This window comes from Haliaeetus albicilla, chromosome 28 (assembly GCF_947461875.1).
Source record: "Haliaeetus albicilla chromosome 28, bHalAlb1.1, whole genome shotgun sequence".
In the NCBI taxonomy this organism is placed as follows: Eukaryota; Metazoa; Chordata; class Aves; order Accipitriformes; family Accipitridae; genus Haliaeetus; species Haliaeetus albicilla.
Window position 1 is genome coordinate 14,781,254 of NC_091510.1, and position 15,648 is coordinate 14,796,901.

The window sequence follows — 15,648 nt, forward strand, 5'->3', positions numbered from 1 at the left end:
TATGGTCTCCCTGGAGCCTTCTCTTCTCTAGGCTGAAGAACCTCACCAGAGAGGTGCTCCATCCCTCTGGTCATTTTTGTCACCCTCCTTCTGGACCTGCTCCAACAGGTCCATGTCTTGCTTGCACTGAGGACCCCATCACTGGAGGCAGTACTGCAGGTGGGGTCTCAGGAGAGGGGAGTAGAGGGGCAGAATCCCCTCCCTCGACCACTGGCCACGCTGCTGCTTATGCAGCCCAAGATACAGTTGGCTTTCTGGGCTGTGAGCGCCCATTGCCGGGTCATGTCCAGCTTTTCATCCACCACTACCCCCAAGTCCTTCTCTGCAGGGCTGCTCTCAATCCTGCCATCCCCCAGCCTGTATTTATACCAGGGTAATTATGGCAGTCAAATAAATGCAAGCAGCAAAGAATGGAGAAATTTTTCAAGATGCTGCATGCACAGACATAAGCAGGATGGGACCAAGAACCTGGGGACACCTCATAGTACAAAGTTATAAACATTCCACCAGCTGATGCAAGTGAAGCTGCACAGTTTTGGGTTGCTTAAGAGCAAAACTAGCTGCTACTGCTTCAGGCCTGGAAAAAGACTTGTGGGTCCAAAGCCACGTCTGTTGATACACCTGAAAAACACAGATAATACCTGCTCTAGCCTCCAACCCTCACCTTGCTCACGTTCGCAGTGACCAAGCCCAACACAGCTCCAAGAACCAGGCACGTACGCCTGCCAGGACTCCCAGGGGAGCCACGGGACCCGGGCAATCCACGCACCCCACAGCCCTGTGCCACAGGTACCCCACTCCAGAGCCAAAACAGCCATGCCAGCCTGAGGGCAGCTCTGGACAAAAGTGCTGTAGCTATTTTTGAGGACCAGGCTGGAACGGCGTGTTGGCACACCGTTCCCCAGGCACACGCCAGGCTGCTCAGCAGCAGCTTGGCTAGCTCAAGCCTGCCGTCTGCACCCTGCGCACATAAATATGCCCTCTGCAGCTGTGCAACCCCTCTGGATGTTTCACTGACCTATTTTCCCACGTGTACACCTCGCAGAGCAGCACCGGTGCTGTGCAAGCACCATTTCTTCTGCTCATCACAGCATTTTCCACCGTGCCCGCCGATCACGTTGCATGCTGCAAAAAGGACCGCTTCCAGCACGTCCTCAAGGCTCAGATAAAAGCACAGATCTTTGGATGAGTATTTTGGCGTCACCCCGGCCCCGACACACTCACCGAAGGGGTGCGAGAGATGGAGCGACACGGCTCGGATCACCAGATGTACGACTGTGTCTGAACAGCAGCGAGCCAGTATGTCAGATGTGGCAGGCCCATTAGCCAGAATACTAGGGTGCTCTGCCAATTAAGTTATTAACCTCCAGGCATTGAACATATTCAGCTTTTCCAGTTTTACTCCTTTTGCTACACTCAGTAATACATATCTGTCACAGCACTATTCATTTCTAAAGAGCAAGGTGCTTTACGCAGCTAGGAAAACATCTTTATAGCATTTTGTAAGTGAAGAAAATTAGAGATGAAGTCCTGCAGAAGATCATACAGCATGGGAAGAGCCAGAAGATACAGCTCCTGGTTCACCATCTAGCGCTCTATCCATCACATCACATTTCAGTGCAGTGACATTACTGTATCTACCATGTGCTGATAAAGCTGTACAAGTTCAAAGAAAGGTGCTAAGTGTGCAGGCTAAAACACATGGGATTTTTACCTAAGTGAATAATCTCTTTGCTTCCAGTTCAACTTCTTACATGGATGAAGTTATATGCACCTTGAAGTCTTTGTAGGCCATGCTTTTATAAGTGTAAAGACCTTGCATTTCAAAACCTGTAAGTACAAAAATAAAAAAAGAAGAATTCTTCAACTTGCATGGTACCATTTCCCCTTCCTCTCTGCTCTGATGCAAACGCATGCTTCCATCCAATGGCATTCCAGGCTCTGCCGAGTGGGGTACGTTGCCCTGAAGGACCCGTCAAAACGTGCAGGAGCAGCACGGGATCTGCAGCTGGCCAGGCCCCAGAGGGATCGGATCCTCTGACTACTTTTATGGTCACAAATTTTTGTCTGCAGTTAAAGCTGAAAGAGTGACATTCTTTCATTCCTCAGGTCGATACAATTCATTTTTAAGCAAGTCAAAACATCCAAAAATCACTTAATCATTTAAATCGCAACCAAGGGTGGTTTTTTCCTGAGTCTGAAGAGGGGAAGTACCGACGTAAGCACACCAGGGGAAGCCCTGCAGCATAGGAAATTCTAAAGTACAGCTCCCACTGGTTTTCAGCGGGAATTATGCCCTTCGGTCCCACAAATGTTTTTGAACATTTATTCCATCAACGCACGTCTGTCTTTGCAAGCTCCATGCCGAGCAGCGCTGCCCTTTGGCGTTGGGGAATGTCTGACCGCTCTCCCAATGCAATGCAAACAGATTAAAATCACAAAGCAGGGTCATCTGTATTAATGGGTTCAATACAAGAATATCAAAGAGAGGTTTCTGTAAGTTAATATATTTGACAGGGAGTTTTGAGAGGCTCAGGGGAAGTAGGAACTACTTTTACACAGTCAGAACAAAAGTAGCAGGCAAAACCAGGTGTTAAAAAGTCTGTAACGCTGAAGAGTTTCCCTTAGTACAGTCTCTTTTGACCATCCCATTTTAATTTCACACAGCTGATAGATGAACATCATCCTACTCGCATGCTCTAGCACCATCTAGCTTGTGCCTAAGGTAACGAAGCGCCCTTACTTTCTCCTCAAGCAGGCAAATCCTTAATTGTGTCCTTTCCTTTAAGTATGACTGTCTGTACTTTGGTTATTTTAGTTACTTTGACATTATAATTCAAATGGAAGTAAAAATAGCGAGTACAAAGCCTCACAGGTTAAAGAGGCTCCTTCACGGAGCAATTCCTTCGGCTGCATCCTTCTCCATCTGTCGGTTTCTCTGTTCCCTCTTTTCTGGGCTTGAATCCTGCCAAAGATACATATGTGTGTGAAATATTTCTGAAGTTTACATTTCAAATTTTGTTTGCTTAAATAAGGTTCCTTAAGGGAACTCATTAAGAAAAACAACAAATAACGGGACCAAACAGCAGAATACCAGTTCTTGTTCCAAAGGGAAAAGCACCAAACAATATGAAAACCAGAGAAGAGCTGCTACTCGTTGCAGGTAAGGCTAATGGTCAGTATCAGGAATGGGTTTGCTCATGGAGGATTGAGGTGGCAGCCGGTGGCCTTCGTCCCCCACAGAAGCCACCCTGCTGCACCCTCTGGCTCTCCGTCTCATAGCTTCAACCAGCAGCCCGGGCTCAGATAGAGGCAAGGCAGGTGAGAAGAAAAACCTCCAGCGAACCACTCAGCCATGTGGGAGCTGATGTTCAACCATCTGGATCACCCAGCTCGTTATACAACACGAATCCATTCAATACTTCAGTTGACATAAACTCTCCTGCCCAGATTCCCGAAAGTGAAATTCATAGTCAGGACGAATATCTGCAGTTATGCAAACTGTGATAAAAAACCACCGCTCCCCGGCGGCAGATGTCAGAAGACATCTCCTGAGGAGTCAAGAGGGCTGTTCCTCTTTCCCTGATACTTCACACAAATGCCAGGAGAGCTTTTGCAAGTGGTGAGGGCTCTCTAGTCGTGCCCCTGCAGAGCTCATCAGCAATATTTGTGGAGACCTCCCTTACATTTTGGGCTGGGTTTCTAGCTGCCATGCCCACTTCTACCCGAAAAGCACCGCGTAGATGTACCCTCGCTCAGAAGGCACTGGCTGACACTGCAGCACCAAGTTAATAAGTCAAATTCTCTTCCTCCGTGTCACAAATGGACATGGGTGAATGACAGCACCTCGGTCTCAGGGTGCCCGCTGCAGAGCTCCAGGAATCACATCACCCACTCGCGATGGCTACTGCGTGTTTCTTGCACATGGAACAGCCACAGACTTTCTGTTTGAGTGGCTTAGTTATGTCCACTGAAACAATTAAAGAAGAAAGCAAGAGAGCAAGGCCTCCAGGATGAAGCACAGCACATGTTTTTGTTTGCAACACATTTCACCAGCTCTGTTACACAAATGGCCATCTCCCTGCTCAGACATGCAGCACGCTCCCTGCAAACGCAAGCATGGAAAGAGGGGAACGTTTGCTCCAGAGACATAAAAAGGTGGATGTCTGACCCCCATCTGGAGACCCATCTGCACCAGAGTACCTCAGCACGATGCAGCATTCAGTAGAAGCAAATTCACACAGTTCTTGCTCCATACTGGCTATCTTCCTGCATTTGTTGCCAAAAACGCAGGCTTATCTATTGAAGAGAAAGGATTAATGTTCTACGATATGTTGAATGAGACGTTTTAAAAACAAAACTTGACATGGCTACGCTGAACCAGAGCAATGCACTGACCCCGTGTGTCCTGGGAGTCTCCAGAGCCTGGGGAGGGAGCTCTGTTAGCACTGTTAAAGTAGATGTAGGAAATGTGCTTTTCAGCACATTTGGAAATGTAAAATCTTCCCAGAGGGGAGGCAGTAATTGAAGAGAAGACTGCACAGGGGCCTCTGGAAGCATTATCAAAACCCAGCTGGGCATATACCTGGAGAAGAAAATTGACACAAGTCTGAATAAAACCTGTAGGATGAGGAAGACAAGACACGCAGGTGCCAGGATTTTATAACTCCACAACCCACAGAAATGCTGTAAATCCAAGATGAATTGTAAGGGAAGCGACCTTGGCTCTCTCTTCCCATCCTGGGTAGAGCTTGTGCTCCCAGATACCCCATGCAACAGCGGCCACTTTTCCTCCCTCCCCAGAGGATAAGGCGATGACTCCACACAGCCAAGGGGGAACTTCACTTCTCCCGAGATAAGCACATTTTTGTATTAGCCTTTTTGGAGAAACATAAATTTAATCAGTGAGATTTCACCCAACGTGAAACTGTCACACCATCAGTGTGATGCCTGCTGTTTTGAGAAACATTATCGGACTACGAAACTCCTTGTGAGCCCAAGTGAGCTGGCTCTTTGCCACCTACGGAAAGGCAGGCACAGAGCAGAGCTTAGGAAGAGGGGTTAGGAGATGTCCGTGAGAAAGCAAAGGCGAGCCCTTGGCTTGGAGACAGTTTTGCAATTTGGAAGATGCAGTTTCTGCTCCTTGCTCTGCCAGGGTCCTCCTGGGTAACCTCAGGTATAGTAGACTCAGCCTCTGCTGTCCCTAGCTCAGCTTGACAATTTATCACCTCGTCCCCACTTCATGGACACCTGAGCTGCCTGTCAGTCTACTTGCCACTAATATATTGATATTTTAAGGTACACCACCACCACTACTGATTTGCCCTAGACGTTATTCTGTTCAGGGCTGAGCCACCTTCATATTCTGGGTATTTACCTCTTTACAACCACTGTGAGTGAAAGCCTGCAATTGCCTCAAAAGCGTAAGTAACTACAACCTTTGTTGGCAAGTATAACGTCTTTCTGTTAAGCAAACATTACTTTGCTCTCCTCTTTGCTGCAATGCATAGGTGAAGGTGTGCAACCCATTTGTTTCAGGTTTGATGCTGTTCGGTTCATCTGAGGAAAAAGCTCGAATACAAAAACTCAATTATTGATCTAACGCTTAAATTTAAAAGCTTCATTTTAAGGTTCCACAAACATTCTTGGCCCTCACAAGGCAATCAAGCCCAGAAAATGATTTCTGGAAACCGCCTTTGCTGGGAAAATGTGCAACCCAGGTTAGACACAGTTGAAACGAGCAGACTCATAACCAGCAACAACTGAGCAAAGCTCCACTGTTTCCTAAGGATTTCGCTAAACCCCTAAACATTATATAACATATCGGTGGTGACACTGCCTCTCACAACTTGCTTGAACCACACGCGTAACCCAGGTCATCACCAAAATGCATCGGGTAGCACCGAGGCGGTGACACCACCGCTTCACCAGAGCTTTAGGACACCAGAGACAGGACATCGGAGCTTTAGGTCTTCTTCGTCCCCTTTGCTCGTGCAGCAGGAACAGCTCTCTTCCGTATGCGAGGCAGAGGATGAGGCTTGCAGACCACCTCTGCGTCACGTCCCTGGGGTAGGTGACATTGAATAAGGCTCGTGATATCTCCCTCCTGAACGAGAGCAGACAGATCCTGAGGCCACAGCGCCTGCGACGCTGGCTCTGGCAGCCCTGGGGAACAACCTCGGCTCCTCCGCCGCAAAGGACTTTGGCAAAAAGGAGCTGGGGCAGGCATTGATTTGAGGATCGTTCCCATTTTTTGCTGCGCCGAAGCTTTAGGGAGGAACTCGAGTGGTTTTTTTTCCTGTCAGCAGCTTCATCGCTAAACTAGCTGGCGAGTTACGAAGTGGTGATGCCAAAAGCGCAGCAGCGTAGGGAGCCTGGTCAAAAGCGGGCATAGCTAGACACCGAGCAAAACCTATCCTTCTGTCGCAGCTGCCGTATAGCTTCACTCGTTTATGGGAAAAGCCCTTAGGGCTGTCAGTCAGGAGCTTTCAACTTAATTTTGCAAAGATGGTAAGCCTCCGAGATTTGACTCTTTTTCGTACGAGGTGATGAAAAACACAGGAACCAGGCTCAGCAGGGAGAGTGCCCTTCCAAGCGATTTAGAGATCCCCAGCTCAGCGCTACGCCAGGACAAACCACTTGCAAAAACCCGCATTTTCCTGCCCGCAGGTCACGCTAACGCTCACAGAGGCAGAAAACTCGTTACCGGCCCTAGCCTAAAGCCCATCCTTCCCGACTCAGTGTCCACACGCGGCATTGCCCACACCGGCGTCGTCCTGCCCGGGGGTCCGGGTCCCTCGGAGCGCTCCCACCCCGGGCAGGGAGCTCACGGGGCGCGCGGCCAGAGCATGTGCGCAGCGACAGACAGCTCGTCTACCAGCGGCGTTTGGCAACGCGGAACGATTTCACAGAGGATGCTCCATCTGTCGCTGTGTTCTGCGGCTCAGCCTGACCTCGCTAGCACTAAGGAAGACCCAGCAGATTAACATTTAATGATGCTTTCAGTTTCAGCCCTCGTAATTTTTCATCTTTTGGAGGGCAGATATAGAAAAGGAAGAAAGTCATATATTATGTACAGCATATGGGTCATCTTCTTGCAACCATCTCCTTTAATATGCTTGACTTTGACAGGTTCGGATTTTTTTTCTTCTTTCTGCAATGAAGAAAAATTTCTCTACATATATTTTACTCCAGAAACAGAACATCAGCTGCTTCTTGGATATGCAGACTATTTTTGTTTTGATTCGTGTAACCATGATACCTAATTCAGTTTAAATAAGTGAACACAGGGAGTACGGTTCTTGGTAGTTATCTGAACAGAAGCAAGGAAACTAAACCTTGCCAAGACAGACGCATTGAGCGAGATGCTTCAGGTCACTCTGTTGTCTTGAAAAATACACTTAACCATGTAACTTAATGCAAAAAGAAATCCTTAAGGGACAGTAAAGTGAACCAGAAATGCAGAGTTTGCATTCTTTTTGTTAAGCAGTTCTATTCATTTTTGTATTTGCTGCTTGTGAAGTGTTCAGCTTGTCCTCCATGGACCGGAGGGACCACCGGTGCTCCGTGGAGCACCAGCTGAAGTCAGTAAGACCATCCACAAGCACAGAAGGCATTGAGTTTTCATACTGTAGCGTTGATTCTTCATGAAATACGTATTTGGTGGCGTGGCTGAGCCTCTGATGATTTAGGTTAGTATTGGTAGGAAACAGTGACCTGGAAGAGGGCTTTATGTGAGAAAGCACAGGGACAAAAGCGATGGCCCAAAAGGAGGGAGAAACACAAAAGCCAGCAGAGAGATCCCAAGCTGCTGAGTATTTCTGGAAGGGCAAGAATTTTGAATTTGTAATGGTATTTACCAACAGACGAGGCAACAGACAGATCCTTAAAGCAAGCAGATCACAAAGGAAAGTGGTGAGACTACTGCCAAAGGGGTAATTTGAGCCGCTGTGGTCACGATGCTGTTGGGGGAAGCTGCATGGGAATGCCGGAGGCTACAAGGGAAGAGCATCAACTGAATGCCGCTACCAGTCACTTCACAGCTGCTATGTGCGCTATATTTAAAAAAACGCCTGAGATGGCAAAAGTCCAATGCAAGTAAGAGCTGTGCAGTCATGACGAGAAAGGCGATTAACCTGTGCCACCCAGTAGCCTTTTGGGCTTTGTTTTTTTGCGCGGTACCCATGAGCCGTCAGCAGTCAGCCAAGTGATGCTCACCAGCATCCTATCAGCACTGAGGTTACCACAGCAAGCTGCTAGTGCAAGTTGCTATGCCTGAAGAAATCAGAGCTTCAAAAACTACTATCAATGCCTGGAAAATGGATAAAAGTAAATTGGGAAGAGGGGAAGTCAGAACTGACTTTTTTTGCAGCCAAGGCCCTCCAGAGTAAGAAAAAGGAATTGCTTTTTGAAGATGAAAATTGCAAAATCATAAGGTTGCAGCAGACTCCAAACAAGCCTAGAAACTGAGAAACTTCAAGGAAAGGGGACCCTACGAAGGTTTAAGACACCCACAAGAAGACAGAGAAAGAACAGCTCCGTTCACAGAAGACTAATTCCCAAACAGCCAGAGCTTGTGTTCAACAGTTCAAGCCACAGCAGAGCTGGCTCATAGGAAACTTCCTTCTTCTAAGACCAAACCAGACTCCCTGTAGCAAAATTCTGAGGTATTAGTATGCATTATTATAAGCATCCATCATCATTTTGTGCTCTCTCTGCCCCAAATGTATGCACTGACACAGTCCCCAACAGCAACATATAGTAGGGAAGGGTGCAGCAAAGACCTTGTGGGCAGATCTCTCTACCTGTGTAACATTTTCAGAGTACCCTCCTGAAGCATAGGATCTTGGCCAAAGTATAGGTGGCATAACTACAGGATATAACCACTTTAACCATCCTAGATGCAAAGATATCCAACCCCCTCAGCAAGAATATCCGCAGTCTTAATTAACCTTGTGAGAAATCAGGAAAAGGCAGATTATGCCTAGTTACTGCCTCATTTTGTTAATGAGAGATAATTGAAAAAACACGTGCTAAAGCGATTGCCTAATCATCACATCAAATTAGTTCAAAAAAAAAATCAATTCATCATGATCAAATAGTTATTTACCAAAAAGCAACAAGACACAGAGCACATTACTAGTTTGGGGTGAATCTCATCCAGTCTGGACAAACAGCCTTTGTGCAAGGAGCTTTGCAGAGCAAGGAAGATCAAGAATGCGCCCCAACAGCCTTTGGACTAATCTTGGGAATCAGAGCATCCTTCCCGCTGCTCCATCACCTTCCATTTGAGAAGGTTTCCCACCCCTTTGCTGTGCATCCCAAGGAATCTCTGATTCCTGGATCAGTGCTCCCCCTTCCAGCAACACCCTAACCCCGTCCGTTCCCTCTCTGCCATCAAGGTAAATGCAACGAGGGTCCACAAGAAGGACTTGCATGACTCTACACTTCCGAAATGCAGAATTAGGCCTACTGACAACAAAAGTCCACTGTCAGCCCCATCCCTTAATGATGTTTTCTTAATCGAGGTTTTTGGTGAGAAAATGTGTCAGCCAAATGCATAATGAATTAATTGTAAGTAATTTAATCTGAAGAGCTTTGTTCCAAACTCATGTAAGACTCTGTGGATATAACAAAGTATTTGGGACACCACTTATTTTAGGACTCAGCAATATGCTTTAGGCAGAAATCTTGATTTGTAAATACTGCATTCTGGCCCAGCAGATTTCCTTCCTGATAGACCATGACCACTTCATAATTCTAGGGCAAAACCATGAAGATTAATAAAAAGCAGAAAGAGGATTTTAATCAACACAGCCAGCTGGTCTGTGGTTGAGATTATGTTGTGGAAGGGAAAGTGTAACATTAAGATTGAATGAAAAATGCAAAGCACTGATTACCCCGCAGAGCATCTCTACCAGCTAAATTAACATTAAACTCAGATTTGCAAATCCTGTGCTTATATCACTGCTTGTAGGCAATTGCGACATATTTAACATCAACTAGAAATTAAAACATCCGCCTCTAAAATAATGAGTTTTGTTTTAAATCCTGTTCATAAATGTCACTTTCCTTTCTACCCATTACTAAGAAGATGACCTATTTTAAATCTCATCCTTTAAAAGTACTGTAACGAGTTCCTTTTTTGGGAGGGAATAAAGCAGGACACGGGACAGCTGGAAAGCAACTACTAAGGGAAGAGGAGAGGGAGGCTGCTCAAAGCCCGGGAAGGGGAAGACGAAGGCTTTTCCAACGGAGGGGCACACAGCCAAAGGACGGGAGCCGTGTTCCACAGGGGAACAGCTCTGGGTGCCCGGCAGAAGGTGACTCCACCGCGGGACCGACCCGGCCGGCAGATGTAGGCTGCTGCCAGCTGCTGCGGGGTGGAAGGAGAAGGGGGGGAGACGAGCTGGCTGGAGCCAGGCCAAGGAGCAACAAAAGGGCTTGTGTGCCATCGCCGCATCGCCCGACCGCCCGGCCCGCCGAGTGCCATAGCAACCGGGGTTAAAATTGGGTCAGGATCGCCAATGCGAAACCCGCGATTTGGAACATAGGCCTTGGGCTCGCGCTGGAAGTGTTCATTCCTGTGCTGTTTTGACAAGACGATGTGCTATTTGGGAAGCTGGAGGCGGGGAGAGGAGACTGTATTTACGAGGACATCAAGCTGCCCGAAGTGCTGCGAGCACGTGAATTTTTCTTTTTTTAACCTACGCTGGACCTGGACAAGATGCACTAGGACTAACTAAAGCACCTTAACGTGTCTCAAACCTCGCTGCCGCTCCTGTTGTGCTCAATAAGTCCCACGTCCTGGAGACTCGCTGGGGACCGCTGAGGCTGGGCCAGGCGGGTACGGGAGCCCAGTCCCTCCCAGCAGCACCCACAGCACATCGGCCAGGCTGCTGGTGCCTGCTACCGGGATGAGACCACCGCTCGGCACTCTCCAAAGCTTAGCAGGAGGGGAAGCAAGTCAGTGGACAAAATATGCATAATCTAAGACCGGGACATGCTTACGCCTTGGCGTTGCCTTAGGAAGCGCTGTTGTTTCAGCCAAATAATTTTAGGAGCATGGGACATAGGCAGCAGCTGCCGCTCCAGGTATTACTTGGTGGTTTGCAGTTGTTAATTAAAATTACTCACTCCACAGTGAGCAAACACACCTATATCATACGAGAAAAATTTAACAAATACTATGCATGCATAAGAGCAAGGGAGGGGGTGTGGAAATACAACAGTGAAAATTGCTTCTTACAAATACTTGATCACCATTGTCCAGAAAAAAAAAGATGTTCATGCTTTTTCCGGAGGAACATTTCTAAAGCCTAACGAGGATTTTGAGTTAACATGCCAAGATCAAAGCATTCAAACTGGAAAGCTAAAGTTAGACCTATACAGTCCTCACTGCGCCTGATTTTTCAAAAGTGCTGAGCAGGTTGTTTTACTAAAACAGGGTCTGTTTGATTAGTCCCAGACATATATAAACCTGACACATACAAGCATCTCAGCGTGTTTAATGCATTTACCCTTACAACACTGCCCCACTTCCAGTTCCCTTTCCCTTCAAGGAGGGAAAATACTATTAGAAAAGTCTTATTAATGAGTGACAGAGGCATGAAGGCTCCATCAGTGGCCCCAGGTCTACAGAGCGGCGAGACTGATTCCCAGCCTCTTTGTGTCAAAGACATTATCCAAAGCTCTGGATCTACAAATTAAAACTTCCCAAACATCCTGTTTCAAAAAGCACCATCTCTCCTAAGGAACCTGAGAGCCATCACTCAAGATTCTTTTGTTCAGAATGAACTAAATCCTGGCTTTAAACAGAACATCAAATTTCCAAGCTGATATGATCAACCTCCCTGTTCTGCTTACTAGTAATTTTTAATGTGTTGACCAATTACAATCAAATTTGATAGAGGCTCAGCCATATTATGTTTCTACAAGATTTGAGAAAGTCTGAAGCCAAGAAGGGGAAAAAGATCCAAACTGGTGCCCAAACAAAGAAACAGACAGGAACAATTTAATATTTCCAAAGGCAGGTAGGAATTCCCTGCATGAAGGAGCAGCCAGCTTTTCCCCATCAATATGAGAACAGCTCAGATCGGAGCTGGTCCTGCCTTTTGCCTCATCCAACAGGTAGGGAATGCAGGAGGAAGCAAACATCATGCAGAAGAGCGATCCAGGGAAGACAGCAGAGCGGCTGGGATTTTTGCAGTGGCAGACTATTAGCGATACAGGACACAAATCTGCATGAAATTGTTTCTCTGTGTCACAGTTTAGCTGGGACATTAAGTAGAATTATTCCAAGATGAAGCTAAGATCAGTAAACTATTCCTATAATGAGTTTCCATCAGTTGTGTTCAATGTTTTTAAGCATACTATAATGTCATATATAAAAGCCATGTCTTCATATAAACAAGGTATCATATAAAAGTCCTAAGGCACTGCAACTAGTTTATAAACTACAATTAATTTTCTGTGTGTCTTGAAAGTAGTTCTTGAAAGTAGTTTCTATACCTACAATGAACTGATTTATTTTAAACATACTCTAGCACTCAGATCAACGGAAAGAGTAAGCCTGATGTAAATCAGCTTTTCATTTTGCAGCTGGATTGACTCAGGTTCTATGCAATGGATTTGTAATTTAAGAAGTCAATGACTCCTGAGTGAGCAACTTCTCGCACTGTGAGCAGAATTTAACCTGTTCTCAATGCAAGTATTTTTCTGATTCTAGAAAGCAAGCTATGATCCCAGAAAAATGTCTGAAGCTGTCTACAGCTTCAGCTGGGGTTGTGCCTGAAAGCTATCGGCTATTCCAGCTGCGGGCTCACACCCCAGAACCACTCGTTCTGCTCTTCTGCCTTGTACTTGGTTTCCATGGGGCGACCGTGCAGGTTTTTCCCTTTATAGCCTCTCTACTTAGTGCGCCGGGCTTTCAAGTGATCTCAGGTCCTCACTTAAAATGCCACTGCTACCGCTAGATCAAACTTACTGAAAGCAAGGCTAGGTAATTTGCGTTACAGTCAAGTAAAAACGTGAATTGCCATATCATGTTCATTGATATGAACAGCATGGTTTGAAACCCAGATCAAACAGTACCAGATCGCCCTATTCTAGCTCTAGTTTTCCCTTCTGCAATTTCTGGCTGTCACTATCACCCAGACTGGACGTTTGCTTTGCCTCAGCTCCCTCTCTAGTTAGGGGGAATTATTCCGGTGATGGATGTCTGGAGGCCTCTACAATTCATCCACATTGTATTAAGAACAGTTAAGAGAAAGGGAATTTCCTGCTCCAGGTAGAATGTACATAAAACATCAACAATTCCTTATTCAGTACCACAAAAGTTGTTTCAAATTACATTGTAATTACGACCATTAAAAATCATTGCAACTTTATGACTGAGCACACAGAAATGGCAAAAAAAAAAACAACTGAGACCCTTGAACTTTCTAGAACCATGTTTTTCATTTGGAAAAGTCAATCCGTACTTCCTTTAGTTGTTCAGGACAGAAAATGCTGCCGGCCATGTTTTCCCCATGGTGTTGTACAGCGGTGCTAGTTCAGTGTGGTACAAGGGAGAAGGACTGCACGAGGTGGAGAACGTCACCAGTCCAGTGGTGTCAACCTGAGTTCCACCTCCTTAAACACAGGAAAGCGAAGGCTCAGCAGATACGGGAGTGGGAATCATTCCTAGAGCTTCTGTATTTCCACACCAAAATGGACCAAAATCTGGGCATGCACATCACCCGCCATACGTCTGGTGGGGCTGTGTCGTGGTTTAACCCCTGCAGGCAGCCAACCCCCACCCAGCCGCTCGCCCACTCCTCCCGTGGGGTGGGGGAGAGAATCAAAAGTGAGAAAGCTCGTGCGCTGGGATAAAAACAGTTTAACAGGTAAAGCCACGCACACAAGCAAAGCAAACCAAGGAATTCATTCCCCACTTCCCACGGGCAGGCGGGTGTTCAGCCATCTCCAGGACAGCAGGGCTCCATCACGCCTAACGGTGACTTGGGAAGATGAACGCCATCACTCCGAACGTCCCCCATTCCCTCTTCTTCCCCCAGCTTTATATACTGAGCACGACGTCCTATGGTCTGGAATATCCCTTGTCCCGGCTGTGTCCCCTCCCAACTTCTCATGCCCCCCCCAGCCTGCTCGCTGGCAGGGCAGTCTGAGAAGCAGAAAAGCCTTGATGCTGTGTAAGCACTGCTCAGAAGTAACTGAAATACCTCTGTTTTATCAATGCTGTTTTCAGCACAAATCCAAAATATAGCCCCATACAAGCTACTCTGAAGAAAATCAACTCTATCCCAGCCAAAATCCGTACAGGCTGATACTCTTTGGCCTTGTTGAACCCGCTGTACACACACTGTGCAGCCAGCCAGCACATGCCTGCCAATTCCATGTATTCTGAAAACATTAGCCAGGGGGAAAGAGAATTAAAACTTTTTCTGGGTGACCAAGCACCTGGCTGACTCTCATTAAAATGAGCAGGTATCTTCTTCTCTTGCACGTTTGGACCCGGCGTATGTGAAATCCCAGGCAAATAGCAAAGTTTTACTTTTTTAACTGGGCTAAACTTCTAGATGGAAAAACCAGGGCATGTTCACGGATGCTCAGGGTTCTGTTACATTACCAGTATTTTCTCCTGGCCCCCTGACCCACTAACTCATTCAGTGGTAACCCCCATATAATTAGTGTCACACACAGGCAGAAGTCATCTGGTCCCCATTTAAAATGATCAAAACACTACTGTTAATAATGTCATCCCATCTAAAAAGTCTTTCAGCTCATTGTCATTCACAGATTTTCTCAGGAGCCTGAACACTATTTGTCACAGTTTTTTCAATGCGAAGTATTTCATCTCTGCCAGTTCCTCCGTAGCTTTTGCCAAGGTGGATTTTTTGTTTCCACGGACATGTTAGAACACGGCCTCCGTACAGCAACTTGTCATCTTAAATCTGACTAAAATCTTCAAGAGTGCCTTACTGGTAACGTATGACAGGAGTAAAGAACTAGTTGAAAATTCTTGAATGGGCAAAGTAATGTGTAATAGAAGCACCACAAGCTTTTTCACAAAAAAAATAGTTCCTATCCCACATGCATCTCATCCCAGACTAATCACAGGCAGTTTTTGATGACAGAAAACACTGGGAGCTTACATTCTCCTACTGCAGTGCTCTGTGCCACTGGGAAGAGTATTTCAACCCCAAACAGTGTGATGAAAACCACGTGGGTCTAGAAAGGCATAATTTTTGTTCAAAATGCATATGCGTTATCATCGTGATCTGGTGACACTTCTTAGGAATCACCCTTAAGTATGGACCATGCTTTTGGATCCAGAGTTCTGAGTCCAGTTAGTCTCTGGGATATTACAGAACATGCGGTCTACACCATAAATACTTCCCAGGGCGGGAAAAAAACACCACCAAAACAAAAAACAAACAAACAAAACCCCCAAACCAAACCCTTGTGTGTTTAAGGTCAAAGCAGTGAGTCATTTAAGGCAAAAAAATCCACGGATGTTGCAGTTAACCCCAACTGAAACATGCACATCTTAAAAAAAAAAAAAAAAAAAATCAGCGAGAAGGTCATCCTTAAAGAAAATCCCAAAATAGTGACAAAAGAAATGCCAAATGAAAGCGTAGAAACAAG

General features: G+C 46.2%; 1 long non-coding RNA gene across 1 annotated transcript; it reads right to left on the bottom strand.

The window, feature by feature from the left end:
• Window positions 1-1,388: 1,388 nt before the first annotated feature.
• LOC138682443 (uncharacterized) lies at window positions 1,389-5,770 on the bottom strand. The gene is made up of 3 exons (XR_011322527.1): window positions 4,399-5,770; window positions 4,204-4,299; window positions 1,389-2,965 (listed from the first exon to the last, which is right to left on the bottom strand). It is a non-coding gene; the product is annotated as an uncharacterized lncRNA (long non-coding RNA).
• Between the last annotated feature and the right edge of the window lie 9,878 nt (window positions 5,771-15,648).